At 47.7% G+C, this 16498-nt stretch overlaps 1 long non-coding RNA gene across 1 annotated transcript in view; it reads left to right on the top strand.

The window, feature by feature from the left end:
• Nucleotides 1-2509, top strand: part of LOC106886273 — a 7167-nt gene extending 4658 nt beyond the window's left edge. Inside the window, exon 4 of the long non-coding RNA XR_001411618.1 lies at nt 774-2509. This is a non-coding gene — a long non-coding RNA (uncharacterized LOC106886273). The remainder of the gene's footprint in view (nt 1-773) is intronic.
• Nucleotides 2510-16498: the final 13989 nt, after the last annotated feature.

The following is a 16498-nucleotide window of genomic DNA, read 5'->3' as shown; positions in this document are numbered from 1 at the left end:
CGGGCGGGGCGGGAGCGGCTCCCGGGCTACCGGCGGGCAGGTAGCGGGAGAGAGGAGCACCTAATGAAGAGCGAAGAAGAGGGCTGCTGACAGCTCTGGCAGCTGACGCATGGGCTCCATGCTAATTTCTCGCGGAGGCAGTGATGGATCCCAAAATCTTGACCACGCATCCCATTAGCCTCTGTCGGTGACAGAGGAAGAAAGGAGCGGGAGCCCGGCGGCGGAGTGAAGGCTGGGGAGCGGCCGGGGACACGCAGGGACATCTGAAGTCTTGTCAAAACGCGGCTGAGCCAGGCTGTTGCGGGGAGTTGTCCCTCCGCGGCTGCGGGGCCGGGCGGGCACCCGGGGCCCCCGCTTGCTCCCGGGGATGGGCTCGGTGGCAGGGCCCTCCCCAGCGCAGAACCGGCGTTTCCCCCCCAAAAAACCCAACCAAAACAAAACCCCAATCCTCACCCCCTCTCCACCCCCCCCCATCCCTGTAAAAACCCAAACCCGGCTGATTCCCCCCACACCCACAGCCAGACCCTTCTTCCCCACGCGTGGGAGATCATCCTGAGGGTAGCAGCTCCCCTCTCTCCACGGAGCGTGGGGGGGGAGCCGTTGCGCGGGTGCGGAGCCGGGAGCCCGCGGCCGCGGCGTGACAAATGGGGCGGCGCGGCGGGGCCGGGGGGGCGGCGGCCGCCCTGACAGTCACGGGGGGCAATTATCACAGTGTGATGAAAGAGCCTCCGCCAGGATGTATTGCACCGTTAATTACTGTCCTTTTTCTACAGGCTTCTAATGTGAGGAAAAACACGCGGTGACAAGTGTGGAAAAGAGCAAGCACTAAATTACTGTCAGAAAAATAAACGGCGGAGCGCGGTGCTGCGTGGTGATTTACGGGGGCAATTAGCCACCGCCCCACGGAGCCGCTGAGGACGGTGGGGCCGCCGCAGCATCCCCCAGGGCTGGCCCGCACCCTTGGAGCTCGCCCCCATTTCGTGGCTTTTTTTTTTTTTTTTGCTTACCCTAAAAATAGGGATGAGGGGGGAGAGGGGAGCTACCCCAAAAGCGGGAGCCTGTGTTTGTGGGGAAGCTGTGAGCGCTGCGGCTCTGCTTGTCGGTGGTGGCGAGTGGCTGGCGCCCAGGTGTGCGGGGTGATTGAAAAGGTGAGCAAGTAAAGTTAAATGAAAAATGCTCTTGGAGAAGGGAAGCTGGAAAGCGGGGATGGAAAAGCTGTTGGGGCTGGGTGAGAGGGTGGAGGTGGCCCTGCAGCTGCTGCACGTCTTCTGGAGTTGCTGTAGGCCATTAAGTGTCTGGGCAGCCCCGCAGGCTTGGACAAGAGCCAGTCCTGCCGCTAACTGGGAGTGGACATTAAAGAAATCTTAATGCTGTTGTTGTACCCGTGTGGAGTCCAGGAGAGGTGTTTTAATTTGAAGCTAGCAGCAAAGAAAGTACAGCTGGTAGAAGCTCCAGTTCAGCCTGGGACCACGACTGTGAGCCCCACGTCAGCATGTTGTGGGGCTTCCCCAGGGGCAGCTGGAAGGATCATCATGTCCCTGGTCTAGTATGATCTGTGACCCGGACCATGTGCCTGGGAAGGATACCTGGGCCTCAGAGCTGCCAGACTCTGATTTCTATCCCTAAAGGGATAGCAGTGATGCCGCTTTGCTTCAGCTTGTTACTGGGTCCACTTCTAGCACACAGTGGTTCTGTAACTGTTCCATCCTGCCTGCTATCCTTGACCCAGCCATCCTTCCTTAGTTGGTTTTCATTTTCTAAGGCTGTATTGGTCACCTAGAGCTTGTGTCCATCCCCTGAGCAGGGCCTGGCTCCTGCAGGAGGCAGCCGTATCTGACTTTGGATGCATACTCCCATTAGACCTGCCAGCCCGGCGTCTGGCTCCTCCAAATAGTTGGCACTTGGATCATGGGAGACAGCCTGTCCGAGCTCACTGCAACAGCTGGTGCCAGCCAGCTCTTCAAGGACTGGTGCCAGCAGCAGGAGGAGCGTGCCAGGGCCTGCTCATCAAACAGACCAGCAGCCATCCCATGGCTGCCACCAGGGGACAAAGGGAAAAGCAGCAGAGCAAGTCCCTCTCGACATGGCACCTCGTGGGAAAGGCAGATGTGTGCCTTTTGAAAGAGGATGCAAGCCGGAGGAAGAAGAGCTGCTGCAGGTCTGGGTGACCTTGGTAAGTGGCATTTCCTCCTTGCTCCAGTTTCTCATCTGGTGAGAATTGTGTGATACCTGCCTTTGGGAAAGCACTCAAGACTTATGAATGGAAAACAAATCATAGAAGCGAAGCAGCAGTGTTTATTTTGGGGTCTGCCCTTGGCTGCTTCCTCGCTTTCTAGAAGTGGTTCTCGTGGGGATGTGGGTGCGTGCACACACGAGGTGCTCCTGGTGCTCACCTTCCCTCACAAGGCAGAGCCCTGCTTCTCCCGCGGGTTGCTAGGCTGCCTCCTATTAAGTGATGTGACCAGCATCTCTCTTGTAATTCTCTTCCTCCCACTGGAAAAACTGTTTGTTTATGTCCTTTAAATAAATATTTAATATCTTTCATTCTTGTCTACTGTGCTGCTTGTTTTCATTATTGAAGGTGAGGTCAGAGTTCTTTGCGTAGGAAGTGGTGAGAGATAGAGTGAACCCTCCATCCCATGGGAATTTCTTCCATGTATTTCAGACTGGTTCCTAAGAAAGTGCTGTTTTCTGCACAGATGTGCTTGAAACCTCTGTGAGAAATAAAGCTCTGAACAACAACCTTTTCTCAGCATCGCTGGTGCACCCTGGGCATGGCTCTGTGGCTGCACTGAAGGCACAGACAACATTCATGAATCTGACTGTATTCCATGGGAAGGCAACTGAGAGTGTGGAGGAAAGGTTTGCTCTGATCACAAATCAAAATGTAAATGCAAGTGGGGGTCCTATTTCTAAGCCCGTACAAACACCTCACAAATAATCTTTATTTTTTCCACAGCCAGTTAGTATTTCTGGGGTACGTGGACCCAGCACACTGCAAGCATGACTGTGGGCTTTGACCCCATGCCTTGTCCGACTAGTTGTCACCTATGATGCTGAGAGCATGTGTAAGAGGATCTGGCATGCCCAGTGCTCCTCCAGTGTTGTCTGTGATACTGTCTAATGAAAGTTATCAAAGATCTTCAGTGATGTTGGGTCTCCTTTTCTCTCATGCCTGGACTTTCCTACTTGCCAGTTCTTGGATATCTTGTTGCGCAGCAGCATGGGTGATTGAGGAGAGGGGAGAGTTTCCTAGACATTACTTGAAGGTTTCCACTAAAGGTAGAAGGTGGAAGCCTTCAAGGAAGATCTAGGAGAGTCTCTCTCCCCACCTTCATCATCCATGCTGCTGGAGTTTTAAAGATAGTCAACCTTGCACCTCCCACTCTCCAGGTAAGTGCTGATCCATGGGATTTCACAGTGGGTGCGCAGGTGGATGAAGATGCATTTTATGGCTCAATGCTTCCTGCTCAGAGGAGGGCAGCTGCATTGATGTCCCTGAGGATGAGGGGCAAGACATCCTTTATATCCTACTGGGGGGCACCAGGGAGGCAGGAAGGGATGGAGTTTTGTCAAGACTATCAAGGCATGAGCTTTGCTGGGACTTAATTCTAAAGAAAAGATGTAGATTAATAAAGTGAACACATGTCATGCAGTAGTTTTGGGACCATGGCTCACACCTTTGCTGATGTCACACCTTTGGTGGATCGGAGACCCTACAACTGCTTTGCTCCTGTGAAGCATGTGTGTGTGCTTGGTGGTCCCAATGTGTGTGCTATCAACATTTTTCTCATACTAAATCCAAAACACAGCAGCTACTAGGAAAAAACCTAACTCTGTCCCAGCTGAAACCAGGACAGACCGGGGAGTCTTGGGAGAGCAGCAGTCTCAAAAGGCCTATAGCAGGTAGGTGTCCCATTTCTTTTACATAGTTAGGTTCTGTCCATGCAAGTCATCTCTATTTGGCAGAGCAGCCCTAAGCCATCGCTAGCGCCTTTATTGCAGGATGACACCACTTACATGTGTGTCACATGAAACCACATGAACACACTGCAAGGTGATATATGTACTAATTCTGTTTGTTAGAACCATGGTCTTGAGATTAGAATTCACATTTTCTGTAATGCAGACATGAGATGTTACATAATTGTGTTTGTCATTAGATAGTCATTATTGCTGCTCAAATGAGTTGTCATACCCTACATAATAACTCTTACCAATTATTTTCCCCCTTTTTAAAAAATTCAGCAATATGTGGACAGCAAGGTTTTACATAATAATCAAAGAATATTATGTAATGATTCAAATAAGCTAATATTCTGGATATTTTTGGTAAACAATTCCTTATCATTATGTTTACTGGCTCCTTAAGGATTTCTGGTTGGTCAGTGAAGCCTCCCCTGCTTGGGGCAGCACTGGGGCTGCTGTACCAGCAAGTCCAGTGGGATGTTTCTGAGAAGGACGCAGGAAGGTAAGGTCAAGCCTTCTCAACCTTGACTACAAGTAGTTCCTCTGTGGGGAAAGTGGTTCTTAACACAGAGCTTGCTGCTTTGCTTTGTTTGTCTTGGTTCTATTATTCAGGCAGTTCTTCTATCTGGCAAACCCCTCCAAACCTGCAGAAGTAGCCAACAACCAAACAGTTAAAAGAAATATCAAAATAAAATATTTCTGATAGATTTCATAAAGAATGAGTTACAGCAGAAAAAAATATTTTGGATGTAAAAATATTGTACTTCATTCTTCAATCCAGTAATGTATTTTTATTTATCTGAAAAGATTTAAGATAGCCCAAACTGTTTGGATGGCATGTAGAAAGCATTCCAGTTTGACAGAAGCTTGAATTGATTACTTTGCTGAGGGAGGGGAAAAAAAAGAGTTTTATTTAAATCAACTTTAAAGCTTTATTTTAAAGGGTGGATATTGGTAGCTGGAGAATACGCTCTGCCTTCCCCTCATATTGCAGCTGGGCGGCAATAGCCAGCCTTCACTTATTTATTTATTTCCTGCACAGAGGGGAGGAAAATATAGGTCCATGAATCAATCTAGATAATGGGGAAGGCTGAATGTAATAAATAATACAGTAACAACCCTAAACTAATGAGCTGTTGCTAAGGTACATTTCACAGGCTCATCCTCTATATAAAAAGTCACTAATAATCCCTTGGTGTAATCAGATGATAAAGCTTTGCCATAAGGCAACACCTGTGCAATTAAAGCCGCGGATTCTTTTGCACGTTTCATTAATTTCAGGATTTTGTAAAGGCACAATGACTACACTAATAATCTAGTCTACTTGACTCCATGTCTACTGGAAACAGGGTGTCTAATTAGGTAAAGGTAATTAATTAGAGATAAATGGAGCTAATCAGACTCGGTTAACACTAATTCTCTGAATTAAGACATTTTGGGACACCTACTATTTCACTGGCTTTGATGTTTCCCAACAAACACTGACTTGGAAAGGAGTCAGAAACCGCTACATTTATTCTGTTGGAGATTGTCAGCCCAATTCTGCAGCACAGCTTACCCCAGTATCCTTGCTGGGGGTCGGTAGGACTCTGAGCTGTGCCCACCCCCGTGGGTTTGTTGGGAGAGGTTGGTTTGACACCCCCTGGGAGCCATTTGGTGTCTTTTTATTGGCTTCTGCCAGGCCTCTGATGGCTGTGATATTTTCCCAACAGCTTCTTTCCCTGATTTGGGCAGACTTTTACATTCTGGGATGTGCTGGTATTTGGAAGAGCCACCATAACCTCTGCTGTGGATGGTATTCAAGGTGCAGAACGCAGTGTCTTTCCTCACAGAAGAGAGGAAGATTAAAATGAAAAACATTAAGGCCAATTGAAAAGAAATCTGGATTGTTTAGTGAAAGGATCAGGATTTCACAGGTGGTCTGTGCGCTTGTAACCACAGAGGCTGCATGTAACCTCTGGAGGCCTCAGGCCTGTTCTGGTGAGGAATCAGATGCTTCTCATCTTGCTTAGGTAACAACTACATTGGATTCAGGTGCCAGCATCTTCAAAATCAGCAGGACTGCTGGGCAGGAGAGAATAAAAAGTGGGTGGGACAAGAAGCCAATAGGAAACTCAGTTGCTTCAACATTGTGGAGTTCTTGCATGCCTCCATTGCTAGCTCTGTATTAGAGGAGTCCTGTTTTTTTTTTTTCTTCTTCCCCTCCTCCCAGGTAATTGTTACTTTCTGACATGAATTAATGTGTAGTACTGATAGCAGGTGTGATGAAAAGATGCTGTAACTGGCACATGTCTATACTGAAATGATGGTGTCACCACCACCCACCAGCAGCTCTGTTAGTGTTTGGGGACAGGACCATGTTGGGCATATGGAACAAGCATGTATTAGAAGGTATTGCTTCTTGTCTCTGCATGATGGTAAGCTACAAAGTCAGATGACTTTTCCTCCTCTGTGGATGTTCTGCTCATTTTAGCTGTAAAGCATGGCTGATGGAGGGTTCTTCATCTGTTGCTTGAATGCTAAGAAGTGTAGGGTGTGCTTTTCTCTCCCGTGTCTGAAGAGGACCGGATATTTTTTTAAAAAGCTTGTATTTCTAAAACACCTAGGCTGATGTTGCACAGTGTGGTACATAAATAACAAGAGTGTGCCAGGAATGAGCCCTTGTAGGGTGAGCTATAGCCTGAGGTAAGTCTCCACCAGCTGAGCTACACTACCCGCACCGGAGGAGATGAAATAGAAGTGTCTGAATACTTCTATTACCAGATACTTTCTGGAGTGACCTTTCAATAACTTGTTAAACTACAGAAAATATTTCTGTTTTCTAGATGTGAAAGACCTGCTGGGTCATACAGTCCACAAATGCACCTTTGGATATTTTTAATCACAGCTTGGTGACTTTGGGCTTTCAGGAGCAGGTAGGTGGGGCTTGGGCCCTGCTGTTTGAAATAACTTGTGCTTCCAGGGATGAGCAAATTGTGGTAAACAGTTGCAGAAATTTGTGGATACAGAGGAAACATTGCGGCTGCAGCGTCCAGGGAAGGAAAAGGAATTTGGGTGTGTGTTCCCTGTACGCTAGGGGGGCAAACTGCTGTTATCTCCCAGCTTGGTTGCACCTTGTTAGCATGCAGCCATGCCAGACTCCAGAATGAGAGCAGCCACCTAAGCCTTTGGTCAGGGCTGCAGAGCTGCTGTGTAAGTGAGAGTCCAAGCCTGATGTGCTCACAGTAATTTAACCCCTCTTGTGTTATTGATGTTACCGGTCAATGCAGTCTTCAATCGCATTTATATTTTTTTGTATCATAGGAAATTCAAGAGAGTTTCCCACTCCAGCACATCAGGTTTCAAGTCTAGTTGCTAGTACTGTCATCTGACACACTTTTGGATATAACCCTGTCTGTTGTCTAGTCCTCATATGCTTTGGGGAGGTCCAGTTCACCACACTGTGCGGGGAAGGTGGGAGATGTCCAGAGGGGTTACACAGCTGCTGAAGCCCTGCTTGGGCTTCATGCACGTGCAGCGCTGAGTGCCTATCTAGTGGTAGGGTGAGCTGAGTCTCTTGAGTGCCTGGAAGCTCTAGGTGTGGTGGTATCACTACATTTTGGAAGTCATAGTTGCTCATTAGTGTAACTCAGGTGTTGGCTGAGAGGTTGAATGAACTTCTGAAATAACAGCACAGATACCAGCAGCTTTCTTAAGGGAAACTGGGAAAGAGGCAGCTTGTTTGAGGAATGAAATCCTTCTTTCCTTTTCCTTTGTACATCCTCCTCTTAATGTCTCCATAGAGCCACTGGATGCCCACAAACTTGCCCAGACCAGTCCTTAGGTAAAGGATGGGATTTATCTCACCTGACTGTGTACAACTGCATCCAGACTTGTTTTCTAGGCTCCCATCGTTGGAGAGAAATGGGCATTAGCATGGTTACCCTGACCCATTTGGGGTTTCTCACCAAGGTCATAACCCTGTTCCACAAATGCCTGTTTTTCCCACTGGTGGTTAAAAGTGTCTGGGCAACCTCAGGGTCTGGCCTGCAAGCCCAGCCAGGTGAGACCACCCAGGGTCAGCACTGGGCATGTTGAGGTCTTGAGCAGGTTGGTAGTGTTGGGGGAATGGTGCTGTGTGGGGTGTGAGTGAGGATGTGGAAATCAACTGAAAATGAGAGAAAAAGATAAGCCATTCTTGGAATTCTGATATCACTGCTGTCTGCTTTGTTTGCTGCAGTTTGCTTCATTTCTGTTTGGTTTGCGAGCACAAGAAAATGTGGTAGAGAGAGCTAAACCATGTGGCAAGAGAAATGAGATGAGAAATGTTGAGCCTCTGGAAAGGAGTGTGTGTTGAGGAAGAAGAGGAAGTGGCTGGAATTGAAGCAGAGCCCCTGGGTTGCACAGCAGTGGGGTTGACTGTTTGCCCCCCCTGCCCCCAGCCCATGCAGGCAGTGCAGCTGTGGGGGGCTGTGCCACAAGGCCCCATGGACTTGCAGGTGCCTGTGGGGGAGAGGGCTGCCTGCCGTGGGGACCATGGCACCAAGACCCCTCTCCTCCTGGGATGGTTCCCTGGGGAGTCTCTGGCCCTCAGTGTCCAACTCCCACAGTGCGGTGGAGCGCTCAATGGGAAAGGGGTTTTATAATGTACATGTATTCAAATTAAAATGTCTTGTTAATTTGAAATGTTAAACAAATATTTAAATTGCCCAAATGAAAAGGGCAGAAAATTCCTTAGCAATAACCTTTTTCACCTCTTTGCTCCTCCTTTTTTCTTCACATCTTTCCCTCTTGGCCTTTGATTGCTGTTTACCAGAGCTGCATCAAAGCAGGTTCCCCCCATGGCTCTGGGCTACGGCGCAGCCCATAATCCAGCATCTTGTCAGCCACTGGAGTTTTTAAACTAGCCTCAGTGTTTGTGCCAGGAATTGAACCACTGTTCTTAAAAGCAGCAGTCAGTTCCCCACTCTCCTGTGGTACGCGAGGTGCCAGCAGGCCACCTTCACATCTTCATTTCCAATTTTGTAAAGACGTGGCAGCAAACTCTGAGACCTTCCAGAGCAGCCGCCGACGGGTGGTGATTTCTATTCACACACAAACACTGGCTGTAAATGTTAGATTTTTTGAAACAAATGCTGTGCTAAAGCTAAGCAATGGGTTGTGTTGTTTGCTCGATATTAGAGGCCTGCACAGAACGAGATTTGTCCAGCCCATCTTATTTCATGACAGCCCCCGTGTTACCTTCCTGTAAAGCAATTCAAAGTGTTGTTCAGTGTGTGGTTTAACTGCACCGCAGTAACAAAACACCTTAATACTTTAAAGAGGGAGTTCTAAAATTTAATAGTTTATTTTATATTACTCTTTTGGATATAATTAACTAGGGATACACTTCAAACTGTGTCCTCCTTGCTACTGAAATGTAATTTTATGTTTCACTCTGGAGGCGGGAAAAAAGTCTGTCAGACCATGGGTCTCTCCCTTGATGCACATTATTAGAGTCTTTTTAGAGACAAGCAAGCAATTTTGCTGTCATTGGTCTTGTTCAAATAGAGGGTGTTTATCTATGCAGTCCTCCGGGGAAGGGTGTCAGGGAGGGATCACCAGCCTGCAGCTGACACAGGTACAGCACGATCGTTTGACTCTCCTCCAGTAGTGTGCTCACACGGGGCTTTTTTCTGACGTGTTGCTTCTCAGGCACCCTGTCCTGACCCCAGGACACACCATTGGGTCTGGTACGCACCTGGGCTGAGGTGGGGTTGCAGGATCACATCAGAGGAATGGAGAACCTGGGCTGGAGGAGGAGGTGCTGGTGTTGTTATTGGGAGGTTCATAAAGTGGTGCCCAGTGTTGTCTCCTGAAAGTTCAGCTTTAAAACCTACCCCCACCTCCCATGCAGAGCAGAACCTTCTGCTCAAGTGTATGGGCTTTGCTTTTCACGTGAACCTGGGCAGGCCAAAATTTCTGTGTGACAGTGCTAAAAGATAAAGTACTTGTGAATATTATTAAATATTTCCACACTGCCCTGAACTTGTGGCTTCACATCAAAGCTGTGACATCTCCCAGCGCAAAACACCTGAAGTGAAAAGCCTGGTCTCCTGAACTTGTGTGTGGTTCTCCAGTGAAGCTGCAGAGCTGTGGAGGACTCTCCCCAGAGTAGAGCTCCCTAGCTTCCCACCACATCCATGTCCCTGCTCATGCCTGTGTTGTGGAGGGCCAAACCCTGGGCAGCACATCCCTGCATGCCCTGGGGCTCCACCTGGCTGGGCTGGGGCACCCCCCTGAGCTGGGGAGTGGGTGTTGTGCCTCATCTCAGCACCACCTTGGGTGGGGGCTGGCCTTGCACTTGCTGAAGGGACGTGGGTGTATGGTTGCTCATGCTATTTTCTTTTTGGCAGTAACAGTCTGAGCAAGGCAGGCGTGGGGGGAGGAAAGCCCTCGGTGTTGCTGTTATGGATCATGCTGTTCATCAGCATGCTGTTCAGCATCTTGCAGCAGCTGAGGGGAGGTGAGCAAGCATCATGTTGCTGAAGATGTTCTTCTGATCCCCTTAGAGTCAGCATTAGGCGTGTAAGACTTTTTCCACTTGTGCTATCCAGTTGGTTAAAATCTTGGCATCCATGTAGGTAGGATCCCCACCCCTCCACTCCCAGCTGCTCTCAGCTGAAAGGCTTCCATCATGGCCAGGCTTCTCTCTACATCCTGCAGGGCAGCAGCGAAGGGATCGGGAGCATCTCTCTCCCCTATGGTCACAGTTCCCCAAGATTTTGCATTTGTCCTTGGTCCAGATAGTGGCTTATGCTTTTTCTTGGAGATCATTATCAGTGCATAAAGGAGTTAAATTACATTGCTCTAAGAAACTGATGCTAATGATGTACAGCAGTGACAGTCATTACTACTTCAATTATTCCTTTGAAATGTGTTCAAATTAAGTATTAAAAAGTCACTCAAGTATTAAAAATGGCACCTGGCTTTCATGGAGCAGAGTGGCACAAATCTACTTCATTTCAGGGGGGTGTGACTGGGCTCTGGTTATAAAACCACCAATCAGACTCAATGTTGTTTTGTTCAATTTTGTCCTGTTCTTCGGAAGACTCTTTTCCCTCCTGTGTATTAACTACCACCAGCTTTCAGATTGATGCAGCTATTTCACAAGTGCCGTTGTCAGCAAGCAGCCAGCAAACTCTTTTGGGCAGTATGGTGGGGACCACATGTGGCAGAGCCTCCCCTTCTGAGAGGGAGTAATCCCAGCCCGCAAAAACATAAGGGCTGAAGTAGCAGCATGGGCAGAGCCTGGAGGACCACTCACACTTTTGAATCCCATGGTGTGTAACTGATCATGTACTACCTGGCACATTGGAGGAGCAGGGAGGGCTTGTGTTTAGTATGAGCGCAGACCATAACTGCAGCGCATCTCTACTGTAAACCCTATTATCTGGTACCTATTGCTCATGCTGATGGCTACTGGTGGTACTGGCTGTACAAAACCACGTCTGCATGTTGGCTAAGGGTATCCAGAGTGCTGGTATGGACAGGAGGAGAATCTGAGCTCTACAGGACAGCACTGTCAATTTAGTGGAAAAAATGAACAAGATGATACAACCTACACAATCCATCTGTCTGTGGCTGTACCAAGGACTCTCCATGGTGTCGATGGGGGCCCAGGAGTCACAGAAATTGCTGCACCTCTGCTCACAGAGCCTGTCGCTTCTTGAGTCAGCACCTGTGGTGGGGCTGGATGCGGGAGAGGCACAGGGAGGTGCTCTGGCCACTCACCCTGGGCTCTGTGTGCAGGCTGTGCCATCTGAAGCACCAAGACATGCACAGACAGACTTGCCTTTTTAGTAGTTTCTCACACATGACCTACACAAATGGGAACTTTCTGAAAGAAATCTTAAGAACATGCTTTTTCCTGTCTGGTCTAGCTTTTTGCCCTATTAAGATACTCCTTCTGTGAAGGCTATCCATATTTTTAACGTGTAAGCCAGTTTTGGCTGAGCTTCCTATTCATGACCTACTCTGTCCTTGAGTACTGCTCTGAACCTCAGTGCCAGCCCAAAGCCTACACAGGGCATATGCTTTCTAAATAGTGATGAAGTGATGCTGCCTGCCCGCTCCTATGGTGCACATCACATCCCACCCCACCTCTGTGGGCTTTTGGGTGCTATCTTCACCTCCAGTCTCATTGTCAAGACTTACAACCATTTCCTTTTGCAGCCTTCTGCCCGGTAACTGGTTTAGATCTCATTGACCGTGCTCCTCCTAATGTGGCCTGAGATACAGTTTGTCTTGTCTGGGATGTAAGCGTGCTGTCGGCTGGTACCCAGACCCCAGGGCTTCGCAGGGTTCCTCTCCATCCTGGTGCTGGGCTCTGCTGTCTGCTTGGCTGCTTGCTCAGGCACTGCTCAGCCCAGCAGAGTGCGACCTGGGGAGAGCAACATATGGCAGGAGAAAGGCAATTTAGGACAGACCTAGAAATCAGAGGAAGAGTTGTTACAAGCTGGGCCTTGGGTTCACTGGCATGACATGAAAGACGGTGTTGGTGCCTGCTGGAGCCTGTCCTCCTCTGGCTCTCCTGGCGGCTACCAGCTCCCCACAGCACCAGTAATCCCTGCTGCAGCGGCTGCGGAGTGGTTCAGGGCAAAGGATGTGAGTGGAATTAGCAAATTCCTCCATCCATGGCAAAATTTTTAATCACACTGGATAGTGTTTTGGTCAATTCACAACTGTGAATTTCCTAGGCTTTATTTGTTTGCTGAAAAAGTTGAAGTGAAACACTTTGATCTTTCATTTTTAGTTTTACTTAAATGCAGTCAAAAGATAAACAGTCTGGGAATGCTGTATTTGCTCATGTTCCCAACAGAAAGCTTTCTGTCCTCTTTTCTTTGTTTCACTGAGAAAATTATGAACTTTTCCCCAGTTTTTTTAATCCTTGATCTGGTAACAGAATCATAGAATGGTTAGAATTGGACGGGACCTTAAAGATCATCGAGTTCCAACCCCCACTCCAACACCTCCCACTAAACCAGGTTGCTCAAGCCCCATCCAGCCTGGCCTTGAACACCTCCAGAGATGGGGCACCCACAGCTTCTCTGGGCAACCTATTCCAGTGTCTCACCACCCTCACAGTAAAGAATTTCTTTCTAATATCTAATTTAAATCTCCCCTCTTTCAGTTTAAAACTATTACCCCTTGTCCTATCACTACACTACGTGATAAAGAGTCCATCCCGATCCCCCACGTAGGTCCCTTTTAGCTACTGGAAGGGGCTACAAGGACTCCCTGCAACCGTCTCTTCCCCAGGCTGAACAACCTCAACTCTTTCAGCCTGTCTGCATAGGAGAGGGCCTCCTCTCTTAGAGGGCATTACTCATCAAAGAGTAAAGGTTACCTGTCCTGATCTCTTGTTAAGATTTTTTTTTTTTTTTTTTTTTTTAGATTACCTGTTTTGTGAATGACCACAGGTGGCATGATGGATGGTTAGCGTGGGACAGCTATGCCTATTAGTTGGCCATTATAATCTGGGAAATCTGAAGTGGCCAGATTGAGAGGATGGGACAATGTGGTGGCCAAGTCACCTCTTAGGAGGCCTTTGCTAGAAGCTGTGGGACTTGTGGTCTGCATGCAGTCTCCCTCATCTTTTTTCAACTTCCCTCATGCAAGAAAGCCCCAAAATGACACGTCTTATGACAGACATTCTCAATACACATAATTTTTTGAGTTAAAAATTTGGAATGTTAAGCGTCAATATTTATTATAATGTTCAAAATAATGCCTGAGATTTTCACCCATGTAGTATCCCCGAGTAAGTCATACAGAATTATGAAGTTTAAAGAAATATGTTTAAATGTATGTCAGTGATGTGATAGTGAGAGATTTGGCTCCTTGTCTCTTCATTTAGGATGAATTCACCCCAAGGGTGTACTCTGATCTTGGCAAATAGTGTTATAATAGTGAAAGAATATTGCCTGCTGGATAGCTGAAGTTGATGATTAAATTTAAGTGTGTATTGTCCACATAAAGCAAACAGTGTGCCTTTTTTTTTTTTTCCTTGAGTGTGAACATTCATCACTGGTGCTTAAGATGGAAGATGCGTGCTTGCTAATTATTGTGTTTTTAACTGATAATATACTGTAAATTTTGTATAATACAACTGTGACCTTATAGAGAATGGAAGAGATGACAGCAGGCCCATAATTATAGTATGCTGAAGAAATGCTTGTTATTATCTACTATTTTTAGGACCAGTGTGCATAGCCTCTTAATTTACATAAGCTTTAGACATTCACACATTTTCTGTCTTTGCTTATGGATGATAAATTTCATTCAAATGAAAGATGAAGACGTTGTGTTAGGTGAGAGGTTAGCCAACTGAGAGCCTGATTACTGTGAACAACAAAAGCTCCAGTGCCAACTGAAAAAGGAGTATTTATTTGAGAAAGAATTGTTTAACCCAAGATACATAACATGAAAACCTCAGCATTCAAATGGAGCCTAGATAACTTGTGATTTGAAAACTGTCTAAATGATTATGTGGGGGGAAAAAAAAAAAAGACAGGAAAAGTCCTCTATAATTTATATGTCACAGGGAAGGTGATTATTGCAGTATGTTCTTATTGGGGATGCGTTGAGGTTTCCCTGTTGAATGCTGAGAACACCAAGTGTTTTTCCAGGAGGTACTGTGGATCTCCAGCTGCCCCGGCTGCTCTCCAAGCTGCTTCCCTCAGCTCCATTGGAGGCAACAACCAAGGTGTCTTGGTTTGGGGATGTTGAGGTGTGGCATGGATGCTGTGTGCCCCAGGGTGGCACTCTGTACCCCAGCGGAGGCACAGGTGTTGGGTGGGTGAAGACCCTCACTCCTCCCAGGGGTCCCAACCTCCCACCAGTGCCATGCCCGGTGCTGCCCCTCTGCATAGCTCAGCCAGCCCGCTGCGACCAGCTGCTGGCACGATGGTGCTGGTCACCAGCAGGGCCACCAGCTGCCTGCTGCGCTACATGCAGTGGCACAGCACTGGCAGCTCTGGCACTATCGTGGGCACACTGTGTGGTACTTGGGCTACCAGGCAAGCTAGAGGAGATACTAGAGCAACACTGAATCCTGCTTTGGCCCTGGAAGGAGCCCTCTGTGGTAATGTCAGAGCAAATTTACCCTATCATCTTCCTCAATTAGCTTTGCTGGCTGCAGCCTGCTTCTTGTTGGGTCAGAGTGATGTACAGCCCCTTGTCTCTGATGAGGTCTTCGCCTGCCCCTTGCTGGGCTGGGCAGCTGGATGAAGCAGCATAGAAAAGTGGGCAATGGTGCTGGCTGTGCTCTCTGGCTAAGGAGAGTGCTTTGGTTTGCGTGGTTTTGGTACAGTGACTCTGGTGACCCATCGGTGCAGAGGTGGTAGGCTGCTCAGCTTCCTTCTGCTTTCCACAGTCCTCACAAGGCTGTTCCTTGCATTAAAAACTAGAGAAAGCAAAGACATAGGCAGCTGAGACAGACACGGAAGAAAAGCTTGTTTGTACTCATTACACTGGAGGATATTTCGAGATCAGATCATCCGTCTGAAAATATGACCTCTCGTAATGCTGGCAAACAAGGTCAGGGATGCCTGTGCTTCTCAGCCTCTTATGGAAGTTCGAGCTGCCTGGAAGCACCTTCCGCCACTACGCCCAGGTTTTCCAAGATGAAGGAAAAAAGGGAATTTGTTCATCAGGGCTTGACCTCTTGTTTTTCTGCTTTGTTTGCCCTGTTTTGGCTCTCTTTCCTTGTACTGGTGGTCTCAGTTGTGTTTCAGATTTCAAGGGTGAGCGATTCCATGTGAGGAAAATCATTCATCAAAGCAGCCAAACACGTTGCCCCGTACAGAGCTGCCACGTAACATACACACCCAATCTCCTCTAAATCTGCTTACTGTCCTGTTTTCATCTTAATTTAGGTGACAGAATTGCAATTCTGATGTCTGCAGTGCTGTAGAACCTGCAGGAAACCACAGTCAATGCACACTTTCATAGGCACTGGGAATTTTTAAGCTGTAACTGGTTGAAGGCACTGGGCCTAAACCAGCAAGCCTGCCTCTGGTCTTCTCCTGGAGAAATGAGCATTCCTTGTCCCTTGCTCCCTAGGGAGCAGCTTTTGACACTGGATGGTAATATAATTTATGTCTTCACTTTCTGCCTATAAAGGATGCTGCAAATTAAGAAAAAAATTATTCTCCTTCATATGGTGGGAAAGCAGGACTCCCACAGAAATCTTTAATTTCTCATGTTTGCATTGGCATTAGGTAGCACCAGGCAGAAGCCTTTGCTGAGTGTGTGGGGCTGATCCCACAAACCTGTGTTGACTGAAGCAGTTTGGATAGTGTGTGGAGCAGCGAGGGGCTCCCTCCAGTTACTGAAGGCAGGACCATGACTGTGGGGCTGCCTCTGCTGGGGGGATGCTCCCAGGGCTCCCTCTGAGGTCAAATACAATTTGTTTCTGCTGTGCACAGTTACTGTGTGACTTTTCTGAAGAAACAGGTTTGGGGAGTGTTTGTTTTTTTTAATTCAAATTGTCGTTTCTTTGCTCTGT

This window comes from Calidris pugnax, unplaced genomic scaffold (genome assembly GCF_001431845.1).
Source record: "Calidris pugnax isolate Ruff unplaced genomic scaffold, ASM143184v1 scaffold18, whole genome shotgun sequence".
Lineage (NCBI taxonomy): Eukaryota > Metazoa > Chordata > Aves > Charadriiformes > Scolopacidae > Calidris > Calidris pugnax.
Note: the sequence above shows the minus strand (reverse complement) of the source record. Positions and strands in the feature narration are given on the sequence as shown.